At 42.7% G+C, this 21,025-nt stretch overlaps 1 pseudogene; it reads left to right on the top strand.

The window, feature by feature from the left end:
• The first annotated feature begins 18,648 nt into the window (after positions 1 to 18,648).
• Positions 18,649 to 20,211, top strand: LOC110289425 (nucleosome assembly protein 1-like 1 pseudogene; annotated as a pseudogene).
• Positions 20,212 to 21,025: the final 814 nt, after the last annotated feature.

Here is a 21,025-nt window from a genome sequence, read left to right on the forward strand (position 1 = left end):
AAGCCACAGTTACGTTGCATATTCTCCCTTGGAGATGGACTGGTTTCTGTCTAATCGGGAACCTGCACAATTTCCTTTCATAGAGGACTTCATGAGAGCTTTTTTCTACTTTTACCATGTTTAATGTTCCAAATAGATTTTAAAAACTGGAAAAAAGGGGGGAGGAGGTGCTGGATGTATAGCTCAATGGTAAAATACTTGTCTAACGCATGCCAAGCAAGGTCTGGGTTTACTATCCCCATATCAAACCAAACCAAACCAAAGGAAACAAACAAAAAAGTCCACTACTGACCAAGAGATATCTGTTGTTATTAGTACAAGCAACTTTAATATACAAAGGAAAGACTTTCATAAGAGAGGTGTGGAGAGCTAAAAGAACTCTCAGAGGCCAAGGGGTAATTTGATAGCTTTTTTTTTTTTTTTTTTTGGTTTTTGGTTTTTTGAGACAGGGTTTCTCTGTATAGCCCTGGCTGTCCTGGAATTTACTTTGTAGACCAGGCTGGCCTTGAACTCAGAAATCCACCTGCCTCTGCCTCCCAAATGCTGGGATTAAAGGTGTGCGCCACCATGCCCAACCGGTAATTTGATAGCTTGGACTTCGGAGGCTATACCAGTCATTCTGTGAAAAGTACCATTGGCTCTAAGCTCTCAGAGACAGGCATAACTTAAGATACAGAACTGGAGAAGATAAGGATGCTGAGGGAGAGATGTGGAATGTTTGTAGCAAAGGGAGTTGAGTGATGGATTGCTGTGATGGTCACATGAAGAAAAATGATTTTTAAAAAAATGTTATCTGTGAAGATGAGCGTGAGGGGGAGGGGCTGGAGAGAAAGCTTTGTGGTGAAGGGTACATACTGTTCTTGCAAAGGACTCAAGTTATTATGTTCCCAGTACTCACACCGGTAGCTCACAATCACATGTAATTCCAGCTTCGGATCTCCTCCCTCTTCTGGCCCCCTTGGCCACACATACATATGTGACATACACTCACATGAATACAAAAATACAATAGTAAAAATCTTTTTTTTTTTTTTTTTTTTTTTTGGTTTTTCGAGACAGGGTTTCTCTGGATAGCCCTGGCTGTCCTGGAACTCACTTTGTACACCAGGCTGGCCTCGAACTCAGAAATCCGCCTGCTTCTGCCTCCTGAGTGCTGGACTAAAGGCGTGTGCTACCACACCTGGCATAAAAATCTTTTAAAACAATAAAAATAAAGCAAAGAGAAGTTAGGGTTGTCTCCGAGGCATAGACCAGGCAATAGAGTCTACACTTCATGCCTCAGGCAAGAGAAAGGAGCTTGGGGAGCTGAGGGGAGACTTCAGTGAGGGAAGATTCAAAAGAGCAAGAGACTCTGGAGTGATGATCATAGGGAAGAGAGTGATTGGTTCAAATGCTACAGAGGGGATGGACGAGGAGGAGGAGGAGGAGAAGGAGAAACAGGAGAAGAAAGAGGAGGAGGAGGAGGTGGAAGAAATCATTAGGCTGGCAGCTAAATAGCCATTTATGATCATTCAAAGAGCCATTTTATCCAGGACCTCATGAACACTAGGCAAACATTTTACCAATCTTGGGAACCCTTCCACCATTCCACCACTGCCTCTTGAGGCAGAACCTTACTAAGTTGCTCAGGCTAACCATGAACTTACAATCCCCCTGCCTCATATTCTCAAGTATCTAGGATTGTAGGCATGTGTCACCCCACCCTGCTGAGGCCAAGTGTTGGTTTCAAACCGTGAGCCCTTCTTCTGCCAGATGATTTAAGCTCCGTGCAATGAAAAATTGCTCAGGCTTCGAAAGGGGCAACTGTGGTTGTAGACCATGATATTGCTGTCACTGGGACAGTTTGTGGACAAACTGTATTCTATCCAGAGGTAGGGCTGCATAGACTAGTTGCATAGGTCAGGAGCGATGGAACCAGGGGCAAGGATCACAGTCTTGGTCAGTGTCTCTGCTGTAATCCAGTGTGGTTCTTCTTTCATCCATCGATTGGAAGTGTGGCCCTCAGAGTGAGGATGGTAACATGGCAGACTTTTAAGAGGAGGAGCTTGTGCCTTTAAGAGGCAGAGCCTAGTGGAATGTTATTCCTGGCCTCTCCCTGCTTAGTGGTGACTTCTCTAGTTATATGATTTCTGTCCTCTTCACTCATACTTCTGCCATGTCTTATGATGTTATACAAACTTCTGTCCTTTTCAGAACCCACACCAGACTGTTTGGACTTTCAGCCTCCAAAAGTAAGAGTTAAAAATAGTCTCCCCACCTCTCTTTCTATGACAGGGTTTCTCTGTAGCCCTGGACCTCAAACTCAGAGATCCACCTGCCTCTGCCTACTGAATGCTCCGATTAAAAGTATGTGCCACCACACCTAGCTCCAGTCTTCTATTTATAAGTACCCAGTCCTAGTTAGTTCGTGATAGTATCAGAAAATGAGCTAATACAATCTTCCTAATGGGGCCCAGCCCAGAACATGCTGACCATCCTTGCCTCAACATCCTGTGCTGCTGTAACAAGGAACTCCTCTAGTGACTTACATCAACCATCACAGGTATCAAACTGCCTGGAAATGAGAGGTTAAGTAACTTGTATGTTTCATGATGCTTATCATATTTGCATGCTTTGTTCTCTTTGGAGTGACCAGAAATTTGGGTAGCTGATTGAGATTCATCTGTAGCTTATCTCGTCATCTTGCTGTGCCTTTAAAAGCTCATCCCATGCTAGTTAGCAGAGGGCAGTGGGATGTGATGTATATGTTAGCCTTTGTGGGATCATTGTTGGAGCATTGTAGGGCAACCAGTAACAGCAGCCTTGCATAATGGTGAAAAGCACAGACTTTTGATGTCCCTAGAAGAGAGGGAATATGAAACTACACACAGCACAAGCAGGGGTTAGCACAGTTGTATAACTTACACACACACACACACACAATGCAGGTCCCATACAGGAGAACAGTCACTTCTATGTAGAGATGACTGTAAGTGGAAAGAAAATTGACAGATGATAAATGATAGACAGATATCATGAAGATATAGATGAGAGAGGCTAATGAGAGACTAAAGAGACTAGTCAGAGAGGATTCTATAGTCTAAGGAATAACATTAAGCACTTGAAGTTAAAAAACAAGTTGAGGTATAGCTCAGTGGGAGAGCCCATCCACACAAAAGTAAGTAAATAAAAGCTTTTCTTTTTGATGTTATTTTATTATAGGTATAGGTTTTTGCCTGCACTTATGCAGCATGTACATACCTGGGGCCCACGGAGGCCAGAAGATCCCCTGGGACTGGAGTTACAGAGTTGTGAGCCATCATGTGGGTGCTAAGAATCCAGCGTGGATCCTGGGAAAGAGCAACCAGTACTTTAAACATCTGTTCTGAGCCACCCCTCCAGACTGTGAATGAGAGAGAGAGAGAGAGAGAGAGAGAGAGAGAGAGAGAGAGAGAGAGAGAGAGAGAGAGAGAGAGAGAGAGAGAGGCAGGAAAGAAGCAGCAGGATGTCAGACCCTCAAAGATTCCAAGATTCCAGTCTGGTTTCTGGGTTCCCAAAGGAACCTGACTAAACCTGAACTCCTGAAGAGACCAGCTCCTGACAAACTTTTGTTAGTGAGACCGAGTGGTTCTCTTGTGGCCGCCTATGGAACTAAGTGCTTGAAGAGCGTACCTCTCTGGAATGTCACAGCTACCTACCTGGCTTTTCCACTACCTTTCTGGGTTACAGATCTCTTGAGTGGATTTGAGCCCATGAGGCAGTCAGGCTCTGCAAAGAGAACCAAAGCTAACAGAGGCTGTCCTTATTTGGTTTCCATTGCTGTGCTCAATAAACACCATGAACAAATGTAAAAGGTTTGTCTCACCTTAGAGCTTCCACTCGGTAGTGAAGGGAAGTCAGAACAGGAACTTGAGCAGGAACCTGGAGGCTGGCACTGAAGCAGGGCCCACACTTACTGGCTTTCTCCTTATAGTTTGCTCAGCTTGCTTTCTTATCCTACCTAGGACCACCGGCCCAGGGGTGGCACTGCCTGCAGTGGGCGAGGCTCTCCCTCCCACATCAATCGTTAGTTAGAAGACTCTCCCAATGGCTTGACTTTCCCAGTTCTGAAGTGATCTAGTTGATTGGCCAAAAAATGAAAAGAAAAGAAAAAAGAGGAAAAAAAAAAAAGAAAAGAAAAAAGAAAAGCAACGAGCCTACCCAGCTTCCCTCCTCGTTCTCAGCTCCATGCCATTGAGTTATTAATGGCAGGAAAGGTGTCCTAGACCAGGTATCCTACCATGTGGTCCCCAGGCCAATGCCATTGTCACCATCTGGGAAGCTATAAAAAGAAACCACCAGACTACTCCAGGTCTACTGACTCTCAAACTCTGGGGAAGGGCCCCAGAGATCTGGATTTGAACCCACCTTCCATGTGACTTTGGCATGTGTTAAAACTTGAGAAATAGGACTGGAGAGACTGCTCACTGGTTAGAGCACTGACTGCTCTTCCAGAGGTCCTGAGTTCAATCCCCCACGTGGTGGTTCACAGCCATCTGTAATGGGACCCGATCATCTCTTCTGGTGTGTCTGAAGACAGTTACAGTGTACTCATCTACATAAAACAAACAAATAAATCTTAACAACAACAGCAACAGCAACTGTGCCCCTAGGCCAATGACGTCACCAAACTTAAGTTTCAAAATTCATACACCTGTGTGTCACACTACCCTAGAGAGTCTGATTTAGTCGGTTTAGGATGACGTCTCCAAAAAGGTCATTTTAAAGTTCCCCAGGTAATGGAGGTCACTGGGCTTTCTGAAGCAATTACTTTCCTCAGGAGCCACCAAAGGCCCGTTTGCAGTCTAGTAAGGCTCCAGGGACTAGCAAATGTGTAAGCATCATAGTTTCCCGATTTTAAGTTCTGTGTCTTAACTACACTACACTGGGAAATGCTCTCGGGCTGAGTAAGCAAAAACCTATTAGTCTGAGCACTTTCTAAAGCCTTTCTTACCTTAAACTCATAAATTTATTCTTTAGTGAATGTTGAGAAGATGGAGGGGAGAAGATACCAGCTGTCCTCAGAGTAATTTAGTGGAGGAAATGAGATCTCTACGTGCCATAGTAAAAGGTTAATATGACCAGCTATTCCCATCTCAGTCATCCTTAGATTTATATGTTTTGTACTAAAGTTCTTGTCATCTCACTCAGCACATCTCCGGCATTAGGAGGATTCAATCAACACTTGTCTAATGAATGGATTCACTAATCAATCAATCCATAAATGGCATCACTGAGAGAGAAGCTGAGTTTGTATTTGTCTTTGGCATCTAAACTCCAGCATGTCACCGCTCTTGGAGTAAAACACAGGGAATGGCAGTCTCGTGGCAATGATTGTGTTAGGAACAAGCGCTAGACCTGAATGTCACCTGGGGGTACTCTAATCCCAGACTGGGCAAGAAGGCAAAATGAATGTTGTAGTCATTAGAACCAGTGACCAATGAAGTCCAGGTCTCTACTGCAGACTATAAGAGGATGGTCCCCTTCCCCTGGATGTCTCATCATGGCCTTTTGACTTGTCTAGGCCATAGAAACCGAGTGTTGCTTTGCCTCCATTGAGAGGCTTTAAGAACCAAGTAGAGCCTAGGAAATGTATTGTAGTCACAGCATACTTACCTAGTATGTACAAGACTCTAGGTTTGATCCCAACATTGAAATAAAAGGAAATGAAAAAGATAGATATGGTGAGATACAGTTTTCATAGGGTGGCTCATTATTTTCAGCACTAAAGCTGAGTTAGCCCAGAGTAAGTGACCCACCAGGGCAATTATCAGCCATTTAGCAACCCATCACTCCAAAAGCAAGAGTCCAGGTAAAGAGGCGATCAGAGCCAAACTGTCCTTGAATTGGAGTCTGACAGTGTTTAAACAGCTTTCCTGTGGGCAATTGCTGCTGAAAATCAGAGGCAGATTCTGGACTACATCTGCCTCATTTCAAAGACCATATTTTTATGTGTTATTGTCCCTAGGTTCTGCTGTTTTCTATTACAGGGTTTTATTTGATTATTTGAGTATAAGATACAAACCTCTATTTTGGTTTTTTTTTTAATTAAAAAATGTTTAAATGTGTGGGTGTCTTGCCTGCATGCATATCTGAGTACCATGTCTGCCTGGCTCCCAAGGAAGCCAGACATGGATAAGAGTTACAGGTGGTTGTGAGCCACTGTGAACAAACTGACCTCCAGTTCTCTGGAAGGGCAACAAGTGTTCTTAATTTCTGAGTCATTTCTCCAACTCTTCTATTTTGTTCCAGTTTTTATAGACAAGGCTCTACAATGGCAGAGAGAAGAGTTATTCTCAAATCACTGAATGCCATTCATTTATGAACATGAAATACTTGTGCTGCTGTTGTGAGCTATATAAAGATAAAAAAGATGGTTTGATTTCTTCCCTCAAGAACATATAACACAAGAATAGACATGTTCATGGCTAACGATATGATGTAGAAGCTATTAAAACATTTTATGTATGGCTATGTTTTTAAATTTTACCACAATAAGAATATATTAATTTGTTATCTATCTGTCTATCTAGAAACTACATCCCGTGGGCTAAAGAAATAACTTGGTGATTAAGAGCACTGACTGCTCGTCTAGAGGACCCAGGTTTAATTTTTAGCACCCACGTGACCACTCACACACTGTCTGCAACTCCAGTTCAGGGAATCAGACACTTTCACACAAACACACGTGTAAGGCAAAACACCAATGCACATAAAATAAAAATAAAATAATATAAAATAAAATAAAAAAAATATGTTTTAGAAAAAGAAACTCCATCCTGCACAGCCCAGTCTGGCCTGGATTCTCCTGTAGCTGAAGATGGCCTTGACTTTCTGATTCTCCTGTCTCCACAATAAAGTTTCCTGGATAGTTTTACAAATCTATCTGAGTTTTTATTTCAATTCCTTGAATAAGAGGTCAACTTTGAAACACTTGGCCCAAACCCTGACTACAGGTAACAGGTAACTTGGCTTACGTGTATGTTAGTGTGGGTATTTGTTTTTGAAACAGAGGTCTTTCTATGCACTTCTGGCTAGCCTGGGACTATGTAGAGCCAGCTAGCCTCAAACTCAGAGACCCACCTCCCTTTGCCTTCTAGTGCTGGTATTAAACGACAGCATTACCATGCCAGATATATATTAATTTTATGATTTTAAAAACAACACTTCAAGGCAGCTCAAGTGACTTTTGTCTTCGGGTTACTGATTCTTACTGCTGAGAAGGTAATTCCTGTAAAATGTGCATAAGGCTCCCCTCTCTGACAGTCTGTCCCATTTGTTTGAAAGTGATATAACAAGCCAGGTACAGTCAGTAGCTCACGCTTTTAACCCCAGCACTTGGAAGGCAGAGGCAATGGTCCTCTGTGGGTTCAAGGCAGCCTAGTCTACAGAATGAGTTCCTGAACAGCAAGAGTTACTTAGTGAGAACCTGGAGAGAGGAGAGGAGATGAGGGAGGGAGGGGAGAGGAAAAGGGAAGGGGGAAGGAGGGAAGTACCAACAGCACTTACCAGTCTTCATTCTGAAGGGAACTCAGACTGCCACTGTGCCCTGGTTCCTCCTTTATCCTGTGTGGCTCACATCTGCATACCCACTGGGCAGGCATCTTCCACCATGGGTCAAAGCCAGCTAAGTGATCCAAACAATGATAATATCTGTTACTAATGGTTACTTGACCCTCCCTATGACTCCTTTCCACCCATCTACAGGCATTAGCATAAAGCCTTATCTAGTGAGGTAGTGGCCAGCTTGTAGAAGAGGTAATTTGAAGCCTAGTCCTCAAAGATAACTTGGCTCTCTTGGCAGCTCAGGACAAAGAGTGTGATTTATGGGGAAAGCACTAGTTGGGCAGCCTCCAGAACACAGTGAGGTTCTGCTTGCTGGCCCGAGGACACAGTAAGGAGCAATCATTCATGTTAGAATCATTCGGGTAATGCATGAAACAACAAGCAAACAGGCAAAACTCGCTTTGGAACGTTTTGTAACTTTGATGCTCCCTGAAGGACAGCTTTTCTTCCTTGTCTGGATCCAAGGCATCCCCTGAGACTTAAGCGTTAGAGTGTTGAGTGTCCATGGAGATGAGGAGGGACTATGCAATGAAGAACCCCAGTAGCTGAGATGATGTAGTGCAGCGGGTTGGTATGTCCTACTCCAGGCAAGGGGTAGTGTCCCCCAGTTTTCTAGGTGAATGTACTACCACTACCTAAACCAGACACATACTCCAGAGTCATCAAGTTTGTGGCATCTTTGGCCCAAAGCAACACAAAGTGAACTTTATGTTCTTCACATTATGAGGGAAGATAGTTGACCTAGTCACTCTTTCCATACTTCAAGGTATCTCATATATATGTGCTTGCATACATGCATGATATTACATATCATCTATTATCACTATTTTTTTTTTTTTTTGGTTTTTCGAGACAGGGTTTCTCTGTATAGCCCTGGCTGTCCTGGAACTCACTCTGTAGCCCAGGCTGGCCTCCAACTCAGAAATCCGCCTACCTCTGCCTCTCAAGTGCTGGGATTAAAGGCGAGAGCCACCACCGCCCTGCTTGGTTAAAGTCTTAATTATGAAAGGCTAGATAGGTAACATCAACACATATATCTTAAAATATTGTGGATTTAATAGGATAGAATTTGTCTCGTGTATCACAGTTCTGGCTGATTCTCTAAATTCTAGCTAGCACGGGGATTCAGGACTTTTTCACCCTAAAATGTCTTTGTCTCCATCACTGCGCCCCAACCAATGCCACAGAGAGAGATGCATGAGACCCCACAGCAGGATTTGTGGCTAGCTCTGTGAACATCGTAGGCTACCTATGCTATATCTCCTTAGTCAAAATCCAATTGCACAGTTCCACCTTAGCTGTAAGGTACACGGCAAAGTGTAGACTCTTATGTGTGCACCACAAAGGAGAAGGGAGTAGGGAAATGCCATGATACAATTCCCCCATCAACAGTGTACACTTGTGATGTTCCTTGTAAGGGGAGCGTCCATGCCATGCTAACTGGGAGGGGATGAGGCATTGGTGGGAGCTCAGTTTGGAAGCTGACAGGTTAGCATTCTCCTTTCTGATGGGCTTTTAAATGTACCATCCCAACTCACCTACGTGAACCCCAAGGCTCCACCCTAGGTGGCATGTTCCTATCTCTCTCTCACACACATACACACACATACATATACACATACACACACACACACACATACACACACACATACATACACACATACATATACACATACACACACACATACACACACACATACACACATACACACACATACATACACACACATACACACACATACACACACACACATACACACACATATATATACACATACACACATACACACACACATACACACACACATACACACACACATACACACACATACATACATACACACATACATACACATACATATACACATATACACATACATACACACACATACACACACACACATGTATGCGTATGCATTTGCATGTATGGAGTGAATATGTGTGTATGCCTGCTCCTGTATGTATGTGGCTTCACATGCATGCTTACTAGGTACATGTGGTGTGGAGACCAGTGTTTTCCTCAATCACTCTCCCCCTCAGATATTGAGTCAGGGCCTATCATTTGAACCCAGAGCTCACCAATTCAATTGGTTGGGCTAGCTAGCTTACCTGGGAGACCACTGTGCCCACCCCACACTTGCATGGGTTGCAGAGCATCCAAATCCTGGTCCTTATACTTGCAATTAGCAACAACTGCTGGATCATTTCCCCACAATCAAACTGACTAAATTTTCAGTTAGCCAGGGGCCTGGTCTTCTCTGAAGGAGATCTACATTTGTGAAAGTCTATCCACAGGTGATATAGTTGTATTAAAACCTCTTTTGTTACACGTATGTATTTTGTCTGTGGTAGGGCTTGGGCACACACCTGCAGTAGGGCACGTGTAAGTTGGGAGACAGCTTGCAAGAACTGATTCCTTCCTTCCACCATCTGAGAACTCCTTGGCCTTCATCGTTAAGCCATCTCATGGGCTTACCGTGCCCCACCCCCATACCTCGCTTTTTGTCTTCTAAATATAAGAAAACATTTTGTCTCTTGGGCTTTTTAGTCGTTTGTCATTGCCCCTGTCTCTTTCACGAAGCACACCTTAGAGTAAGCCTGGTGGCGGTGGTGGCGTAGGTCCACGGGAGCATTCAGGCAGCTTCAACAGAGGCACAGTGCTTGTAAGAGCTGAAGAAGTTCAAGCCAAGGTGCTGGCAATATGATGCCCCACAGAAGCAAAACATTTACATTAACCAACAAAACAGAGCAAAACTAAACAACAACAAAACCACCCTAAAATATACCGGTGTGCAGTAATCTATTTACAAAATGGATTTTGAGGTCATTCCAATATATGCCAGGCTTTCAAAAGCTGTTTGTCTTAAAGAGTACAGTTGGCTTTCAGTCAAAAACTAAATTTTCAATAATGCACACTGACAATGGTACAGTAATTACCGACTACAAATGGCCAGGTGCCTCTCGAAGCCTCTCCCACCAGTGTAAGAGAGTCAAGCCAAGTCAAAAATGCCCAGCCTAGCCAAACTCAGAAGCTCAAAAGCTCAGTCTTTGTCATCAGGGAGGAATCTATTTAAAAAGCAAAGCCATTATTAGGGTTAACCAGGCACCATGTGGTAAATACCTTTTGTTAATGCACGCTAGACCTGAACTTTCTCACGTTTGATAGAGGCCTGCTTAAGAGAAACTTCAAACCAAGCCAGGTCTAAGGTTTTTTGTTTTCTTTTTTCTTTTTTCAGATGTCTGACATCAGCTCTGTGGGAGTTGCACAATGGGAAAGTCCTGGCATTGGAGTCTCATGGTTCCCTCGCCATCATTCACAAACACAGGCCTGTTCCCTGTTCTTTCTTGAAACTTGAGCTCATTAACTTCAAAGCAATGACCTTGAGAGTGTCCTAGGGAAGAAAAATATAACAGGACCCAAAATACATTTCTTCAGCCTATGTAAGGAAGCTATTTCCTAACCTTGGAGCCCTAAAAAGCCCAAATAAAGGTATTTATCTTCATAAATTTTACTTAATTACAATGATGATACTACAGTAGCTCTTTGGTCTCTCCTATTAGTGGAAAGAACACCGATGTGACTCCTTTGTACTTTGGTAATGATGCGGCTTCTGTGTTTGTTTTCCGTGTGCTTCTGAAAGTGTGTGCATTCTAAGTGAATTATACTCAAATTGAATAAGAAGGCAGGTCACATGGTTTTTACAAACAGATGTAAGGCTGATGGTGAGGTCCAGTATTAGAGCAGACCCCATCTCAAAGCCTACTGCCATGTTTAGCAATTGATGGTCCACATCAGAAGACACCTTTAGTTCTCCAAGCCACCTGGAAAATGGGCATAACGGACTCTTCCCGAGATTAGAATGAAGTCCCAGAGTTTGGCTAACGTGAGGTAGGAGGCTTGATTTGTCCTATGAAGGGTTTAGGTCTCCTTTCATCAGCTGGTAGACTCAAAGTGCCCTGTGTCTTTTTTATTATTAACCAGTGACATTAGTGGCACCCACCTAGCTGAGCTCACCCATTGTGAACGGTGAATCGGGAGCTGAGTGCATTGCTCTCTCTGAGACCTCATAATGTCCTTTCCAGGTTGGTGCCTCTGCACTGCATACATGAGGACGCCAAGGAAAAGAGAGAAGGTTATTAAACAAGATCATGTGGCCTTCCCTATTTTTGTAAATCGAAAAGGCCAAATATCAGCAAATTCATGTGCGTCAACCACCTACTTCCCCAGTATCGAAATGAGTGGGCACTGATTCCAGACGAACTCTTTGTGGTTGTGGAAGTTAGAGGTTCATGACAAGCCAACTTCCTCAGTCTCTGACACCTTCTTCTTTGAGATAGACTCTCACTAACCTAGAAGCTTCCCACTTCAGCTAAACTGACAGTTCACCAGACTCCAGAGATCCTCCCGTCTGCCTTTCCAGTGCTGAGATTACAGATGGGTGCTGGGCTAGGACTCAGGCTCTCATGCCCAGTCTCCAAGTCCAGAGTTTAAATTCTCAACTTTCCCCAAAAGAGAGTTCCATATTTATATCCCAGCTGATAGGCTAGGCTTGGAGCAAACTATATATATATGTGTGTGTGTATTGATATCTATAGATATAGATATAGATATAGATCAGTAGAGTGCTTCCTTTCTTCTGCAGTTTCTGAATTCAACTGCTCCCTTTATTCAGGCCCTTGGGTAAAAGTTGACCTGAGTCAGACAGGACTGCCCTGTCTATGGCTGTCTTAGTTACATTTCTTTGCTATGAAAAGACACCATAGCCAGGCAGAGGTGATGCATGCTTTTAATCCCAGCACTTGGGAGGCAGAGGCAGGTGGATTTCTGAGTTGGAGGCCAGCCTGGTCTACAGAGTTCCAGGACAGCCAGAGCTATACAGAGAAACCCTGTCTTAAAAACCAAAAACAAACAAACAAACAAACAAAAAACAACAAAAAAAGAAAAGACACCATGACCAATGCAACTTATAAAAGAAATTATTTAATTGGGGGGGGTGTGCAGTTTCAGAGGGTTAATCCATTATCATCATGGATGGAAGAAGGGCAGCAGGCCTGCAGGCATGGCGTCAGAGCAGTAGCTAAGACCTCTAATCTGGTTTAAGGTTGCAGGGGGACAGGGGGGGAGGGGGAGAGGGGGAGGGGGAGAGAACCTGGAGATATACCTCTTCCAACAAAGGCAATACCTTCTAATCCTTCCTAGTCCACCAAGAACCAAGCATTCAAAAATAGGAACCTATAAGGGCCGTTCTTATTCAAACCACCATCAGCACAGGACCTTGTCTTGCCCTAAATTAGACCATCAGACTAATTGTTAGCCAGCTCCCCTATAAGCTGCCCACCCAAAATTATCTTCCTCTCACAATGGCACAGACCCACCGCCTTATCCCCAGTGGAGCTTGCCACTGTGTGAGCCACATGCTGTCTTCCAGAGCCACTGTCAACATTCCACTGTAAACTTGACAGACCTCTCCCACTAACACACTGCTGATGGATCTTGTGAACTCAGGACTTGGATCAAGTGGTTGTTCCTTGGTAATTGAGCTGCAGAGGGGTGAGATTAGGGAGCCAGGAGGTAAACCAGAGTCTCAGATCTGACAGTAGCATTACAAACTGCACCAGCCAGTCCCAACACTTTACAGATTAAGAAACTGATATTGAGATACCAAAGCCTTGCTTTTAGAGTGAGCCTTCCTGTTAGCAGGGGCATAGGGTTGTAGGATTTACAGTATTCAAATCAGGGGAAGTTCTGGACAAGTTGCCCACCATCAAAGAAGTGAAGCCTCAGGCCGTCTGCCTCTTTGGGCTGGTCAGATCTAAACAGGCTTGTTAGGATCACAAGCTACACAGTCTAGCTCAAATGCAGTTTTATCAGGATGGCTCTGCATGGCAGCCAGTTCTTCAGGCCTGGGTGTGGATGTCACAGGGGAGCAGCTGAAGTGTGTGTGACTCATGACTGATCAAACTCTTAGCCTCTTGGACTGCAACATGTGAGAATACTGCTTACATGGAGTCTGTCTCTTAAAATGAGGCTGTGGTCTCACGTATCCATAATCCATAATGGAGCGGATGGGGTGGGGGGGGGATTCTAAGTGGCTTCCTATAGCCTGGGAATGAAGAAGTGTGGCCTGGGGAGACAGATCAGCAGGACGCCCATGCTCCACCTGACTTCCCTTTTCAAAAGTTTCATCATTCAGAGGTTTTGAGTGCTGCAATACTCGTTGCCCTTGGCCAACTTTGGACTTTTTCCTTAAATGTCAACCTCCTCACTGTAACATTTTTCTGGGCGATTTCCCTCCAAGCCTTTGGTTGTTTAGCAGTTGTTTTCTGTTTCCATGGCCTCTTCTGCTTTCTGTGCTTCAAGATCCAGCCTCTCTACCTAACTGCCTTGCTCCTTCCTATGGATTGAACAAAGGGAGGGAGAGGAGGACAGAAGACAAAATAATGCCAAGGCTTTAGGCAAAATGCTGACTGGTTGAGTTCTATGTATATATGCTCGTTCCGGTCCATAGGTTTTTTTGTTTGTTTGTTTCCTTGATATGGGTGGTTGTGAGCCACCATGTGGTTGCTGGGATTTGAACGCATGCCCTCTGGAAGAGCAGTCAGTGCTCTTAACCGCTGAGCCATCTCACCAGCCCATAGGCTTCATTCTTGCTAGCAGACTACCAACTGAACCATAAAATCTAGTTATTTGGTATTTTGTCCATGTTGCCAACCACCACCATGTCCCTAAGTGTCCATGTGACAGATTTACTAACCTGACAAACTAACCTTGGATAACCAGAGTCAATGGCTTCAAAAATGAACCCCAACTGTGATCCATAGATTTAACACCCCCACTAGGCTATCTTAACATTGCAATGAACCTAGCCCTAGGGGAGATATTTTGGAGCTGGAAGACAGGGAGGTGGTGGAGGAAAGCACAGTTGGCTATTTTGGGAAGAGGTCAATGACAGGGGTTGCCAAATTTAGCAAAGAAAAATACAGACTGGCCAGTTGAATTTGGCTTTCACCTAAACAACAAATACCATTTGGTACAGGTACATCCACGAATGATACTTATACTCACAGTCAAACTTAACTGTACACTATCCTGTCTCTTATCTGCAACCCTATCGCCTGTGCTGCAGAGAGCCAGGATCACTGTGGGTGTTTGGGATGGCATCCAAGCGTCTGGCAGGAAAAGAACGAGCCCACCAGGGAGAGGATCACACAGTGCATTTTGGTGAAGTGGCTGCCCCGAAAGCCAGGCGAGCTGATGCAAGGGGGCATCTGAGGTTATCCTGAATGGGACACTCCTGGAGCCCCGGGCCAAGATGCAAGAAGACAGGCATGCTCTGCTGGATCCTTCTCAGAAGGCGGAGTGGTTCCAACAACCGAGCTCTCTGGTAGCCACCAGCCTAGAACATTATTTTCAGGCCCAAGGAAGCAGTAGCGAGGTTTAAAACATAAGGTAACAGATAAAGGGGGGAGGGGTGCATCTAAGCAGCGTACTCCTGAACTTGACAGCAAGGCCAGAAATCACAACTCATGAGCCTACTCCAGTCAAATCTGGAATTGGCTTGTACTGACAGGTCTCTGTTAAAAATGTGTGTGACACCACACTTTTCTTTCACTTTGTCACAACAAAGGTAATGGTATTGGCTCCAGGAAAATTGCTATTATCACCCATATCTGGAAGTGCCCAGCCTGAACTTCCAGACCCATCACTTTACCCCACCCCCCAACACAGCCAGCTCTGTGTCTTTAGACGTTCTTAGACTCAGTCAATGGTGGACTTGTACAAGCGTTTGGAGGGCAGAAAACCAGAAGTCTAGAATACTGTCATGTGTATCCATTAAAATGCTTATGGTTAAGCCATTTGTGGTGGTGATGCATGCCTTTAATGCCTGTTAGTGGGAAACAGAGGCAGGTGAGTCTATGTAAATGTGAAGCCAGCCTGCTCTATATAAGTGAGTTCCAGGATAGCCAGAGCTATGCAGCAAGACCATGTCTCAAAAAAAAAAAAATTGCTCTTAGTTCAACAACCAATAAGATATAAGCAGATGAATTTTTCAACATGATGGTATAATTTCACCTGCCTTGTGGTTGATGGGGAAATGCTACAGACAGAACCACAGACAAAGGGCTAAGACAACAGGAATCTTCTCTGCCATAATTTGTCAGCTTTTACTAAGGGCACTAGCAATTGTGATTAGACTCTCTGAGGACTTCACAGAGTTTAGGCTGTAGTTTGATGGGATTTAATATGCAGAAGGCCCTTGGTTCCGTTCCTAACAATGTCCTCCAAAGAGTACAAATGGAAAAATGAAAAAGGAAGGAAAAGCTTCCATTCTCTCCATGCCGTGTGACAGTTGTGCTTTCAAACTGAAGGCTCAACTGAAAGTGCATAAACAGTAAGACAATTTGATAAAGGATGCAAAGTTAGTATACAGACACCAATCAGTCTCATACTTACAAGCAAGAGTATTGCTTTTTGGCAACATAAGGAAGACCTTACTTAAGTAACAAGAACAACAAAAGCAGTAAGTGCCTAGAAATGGATCAACAGGACATGTACAGTTCTAGCTGGTGAAAACTAAAAGAAAAAAACAAAGAACCTGAAAAGTCTCAAGTGAGTAGACTGACAGACATTGATGAGCTATTTTAATGCCTAAAATATCACCTCTCCTTAAATGAATATTTTAACACGATCCCAATTAAAATACTTTTATGCTCGACAAGATGATATTATATGTATTTTTAGAATGAGAGGGAAAAGATCCAGGAATATTCTTTTGTTTTTGTTTTTTAAGACAGGGTTTCTCTGTGTATCCCTGGCTGTCCTGGAACTCGCTTTGTAGACCAGGCTGGCCTCCAACTCAGAGATCTGCCTGCCTCTGCCTCCTGAGTGCTAGGATTCAAGGCCTGTGCAACTGTGCCTGGCTGCCAGGAGTATTTGAGTGTTAAAACTCCCTTACTTGCTCTCAGGGACCATGTACACCAAGTCTCTAAGTACACTATAGACCATGATCACTAGTTTTCTTGTCGTCTTAGGGTTATGGGAACCTAATTTTCTACCTTACATATTTTTGTATTATGAGAAAACTTATTTGTGTTCTGAAAGATTCATGTAGCTCAAAATCTAAAAACTATTGTAAAAATTGATAAATTTGGGCTGGAGATGCAATTTAGTATTAGAGTGTTTGTCTAGCATACAGAAGGCCCAAGGCCCTAGGTTCCATACCCAGTGCCATACAAGATAAACAAATACATTCAACTATGTGAAAATTTAAAGTCATAAAAGTTAAAAGTCACACTAGGAAACATGTTTGGCTCATATCATAGAAAAAGTACTGATGGCCTTCATATTAAAAATTGCTAGAAGGGGCTGGAGAGATAACTCAGCGGCTAAAAGCATCAGCTGCTCTTCTAGAGTTCCCTGAGTTCAATTCTCAGCAACCACATGGTGGCTCACAATCACATAATGGAAGCTGATTCCCTCTTCTGGTGTGCATGAAAACAGAGAACGCCTATACATAAAGTAAGCCAAACTTAAATAAAAAGACTAGCTGGGTGTGGTGGCTCACACCTTTAATCCCAGCACTCAGGAGGCAGAGGCAGGCGAATTTCTGAGTTCGAGGCCAGCCTGGTCTACAAAGTGAGTTCCAGGACAGCCAGGACTATACAGAAAAACCCTGTCTTGAAAAACAAAACAAAACAAAAAACAAAAAAAGACTAAAAATACCCGCTAGAGATATTGTATGACTAAATACCCTTTGTACACAAAACATTTCTAGAAATATGAGACTGAAATTTGACACTCCAGTAAAAAAATAAGAAATAAATATTTATATATCTATTGATATGTTCTAAAATCTGTCTTGTGGAACTAAAAATTAATACTATTCTATGGGAGGCAATTTTGCAAGAGCCATTAAACTAAAAGGCACATATATCCTTGACTCAAACCTCCTAACTAATATATCATATGAATGTGCTTGACACAATGACTTGCTTGATTTAACCATTGTATAGTGTGTGTGTGTGTGTGTATATATATATATATATATATATATATATATATATATATATGTCATATCATATCATATCATATCATATCATGACATATATATATTTATGTCAGTATCACATATATATGTATATATGTATGAATATCAGTATATACACACATATATGTATAGATGAATGTATGTTATGTATATGCACACATACAAATGTATATGTGTACACATGTACATATATGTATGTGTGTACATATACATGCATGCATATATGCACATGTATTTGTACACATACATACACATATATGTACATGTATGTACACATATACATGTATATGTGTATACATGTAAATATATAATGTATATATACATAGAACATTACATTATAACCATAAGTATACTATTATTATTCATCAAAAAGTAAAAGTAAATCTTTAACTTAAAAATGACCAAGATAAAAAGCCATTCATAAAATCATTACTTAACAATAGCAGGATTGTGAGTAACACAACATGTATGTGTTAATATGAAGCCAGTCCAGTGAACCAAAACTCATCAGAGGAATGAAATATTATCCAGCAATACAAATGAAATATATAAAGGAGAATGGAGGGTGTTATATAACAGTCTAGAGTTTAGATCCTCATAAATATGGTTCAAAATTGGGTAACATCAGGCTGGAGATGAAGCTCAGGGGTAGAATGTTTGACAAGCATGCATGAGGTCCTGGGTTCAGCCCCCAGCACTGAGAACAAAAACCTCTCTCTGAACCAGCAAAAGGCACTTGCTGCTAAGCACAAAAGCCCAAGTCGATCCCTGAGAATCACATGGTAGAAGGAGACCCAGGATATCCTCTGCCTTCATATCCATGCTGGGGCACATGCACACATACATACTACATAATAAATAAGTATAATTACAAAAAAAAAAAAAAACCCAGAGACCATCTCCATCTCAAGACTTAGTTTCTTTGTACCATAAAATGTCTTAGTGGGTAGGAAAATGAGATTTTGTGAATATTTATCAACTAAAGGACCCACAAGATTAGATACAGTGGCTGAGTCACTGCCTGCGCAGCTCCGGCCACCTGGCTCCGCGTCCGAGCCTCCTGGAACGACATTTGGAGTTCTTACAAGATGGCCGACATTGACAACAAAGAACAGTCTGAACTTGATCAAGATTTGGAAGATGTTGAAGAAGTAGAAGAAGAAGAAACGGGTGAAGAAACAAAAATCAAAGCACGTTAGCTAACTGTTCAGATGATGCAAAATCCTCAGATTCTTGCAGCTCTTCAGGAAAGACTTGATGGTCTGGTAGACACACCAACAGGATACATTGAAAGCTTGCCTAAGGTAGTCAAAAGACGAGTGAATGCTCTCAAGAATCTTCAGGTTAAATGTGCACAGACAGAAGCCAAATTCTACGAGGAGGTTCATGATCTCGAGAGGAAGTATGCTGTTCTCTATCAGCCTTTATTTGATAATCGATTTGAGATCATTAATGCAATCTATGAACCTACAGAAGAAGAATGCGAGTGGAAACCAGATGAGGAGGATGAAGTTTCGGAGGAGCTGAAAGAAAAGGCCAAGATTGAAGATGAGAAAAAGGATGAAGAAAAAGAAGACCCGAAAGGAATTCCTGAATTTTGGTTGACAGTGTTTAAGAATGTTGACTTGCTCAGTGACATGGTTCAGGAACATGATGAACCTATTCTGAAGCACTTGAAAGATATTAAAGTGAAGTTTTCGGATGCTGGCCAGCCTATGAGTTTTGTCTTAGAATTTCACTTTGAACCCAATGACTATTTCACAAATGAAGTGTTAACAAAGACTTACAGGATGCAGTCAGAACCAGATGATTCTGACCCCTTTTCTTTTGATGGACCAGAGATTATGGGCTGCACAGGGTGCCAGATAGATTGGAAAAAAGGAAAGAATGTTACTTTGAAAACCATTAAGAAGAAGCAGAAACACAAGGGACGTGGGACAGTTCGTACTGTGACTAAAACAGTTTCCAGTGATTCTTTCTTTAATTTTTTTGCTCCTCCTGAAGTTCCTGAGAATGGCGATCTGGATGATGCTGCTGAGGCGATACTGGCTGCAGACTTTGAAATTGGTCACTTTTTACATGAGCGCATAATCCCAAGATCAGTGTTGTACTTCACTGGAGAAGCAATCGAGGACGATGACGATGATTATGATGAAGAAGGTGAAGAAGCTGACGAGGAAGGGGAAGAAGAAGGAGATGAGGAAAATGATCCAGACTATGACCCAAAGAAGGATCAGAACCCAGCCGAGTGCAAGCAGCAGTGAGCAGTGACTGGCCTTGAGGACGGCCGCCCTATAATAGCCTAAACATGACTCATTTACTTACAGCCTTATGGTTTTGTATTTTCTTGGTAGAATCAATAAATTTTTAAGGGAAAGGAGATTGATATTTGAAGGATGTTTGTTCTACCTAGCATCCTAGCCTAGCTCTGTCAGATACGTTAACGCATACATCCTCTCTAATGCATGTTCATTTATTGCTGCAGTTTGGTTCCTCTGGAGTATTTTCATCATGTAGCTTTTGGAATACAATTATGAAAAACAACTGTTGAACATACTTGGAATAGCTGTTTCTTTCCTAAAGAACCAAAGTTGTTTTCAGCTGGTAGAACAGGTTGCAGTCCGCCTGCATTAGCTGTGTTTTCCCTTACGTTGATAGAGGGACGCACAAGGCGCAATGACATCATTTGAGGGAGGAGAATTGTGGCTAAGAATTTCCAGTAAGATCAAACTTAATAACTGAGATTACGAAAGCATTTTTATGTTTTCGATGATATAAACAAAAGTCAACTCATTCATAGCAAGGTGAACAAACCCTAGGTTCTCTTGAAGTTGATAGTATTTAATGTATTTTGAAAATTAACCTCCATTAATTAAATCTTTTCTCTGTGGTAGGGCCTACCTTCTGCTTTCCTGGAAAAGATGAATATACATCACTTGAACCCCCCCCCCAAAAAAAAAGATTAGATATGACTCTTCATATCAACTAAATACCAAGGGCTCTTGCCAACCAGCAGTTATATTTTACATTTGCTCTAATCTGATGCAGCAAAACCATGTTTACGACAGGCATGGTGGCACACGCCTTTAATCCCAGTACTCGGGAGGCAGAGGCAGGCGGATTTCTGAGTTTCGAGGCCAGCCTGGTCTACAAAGTGAGTTCCAGGACTGCCAGACCTATACAGAGAAACCTTGTCTTGAAAAAACAAAAACAAAAACAAAAAAACAAACAATAAAAACACGTGTTGACACAGCAGGCTCCCCAGATCCTAGCAGAACGGCTGTTGTTAGGAGAAACCTTAGAAGTTGGCACTTTCCTCATATAATCCTCTAACTCAGTAGCCCGAATCCAGTGTGCCCCTGCAAAATGAAGAAAAGTAAACCGAGGGAGAT

This window comes from Mus caroli, unplaced genomic scaffold (assembly GCF_978045245.1).
Source record: "Mus caroli unplaced genomic scaffold, Mus_caroli_1 scaffold_2, whole genome shotgun sequence".
Classification (NCBI taxonomy): Eukaryota; Metazoa; Chordata; class Mammalia; order Rodentia; family Muridae; genus Mus; species Mus caroli.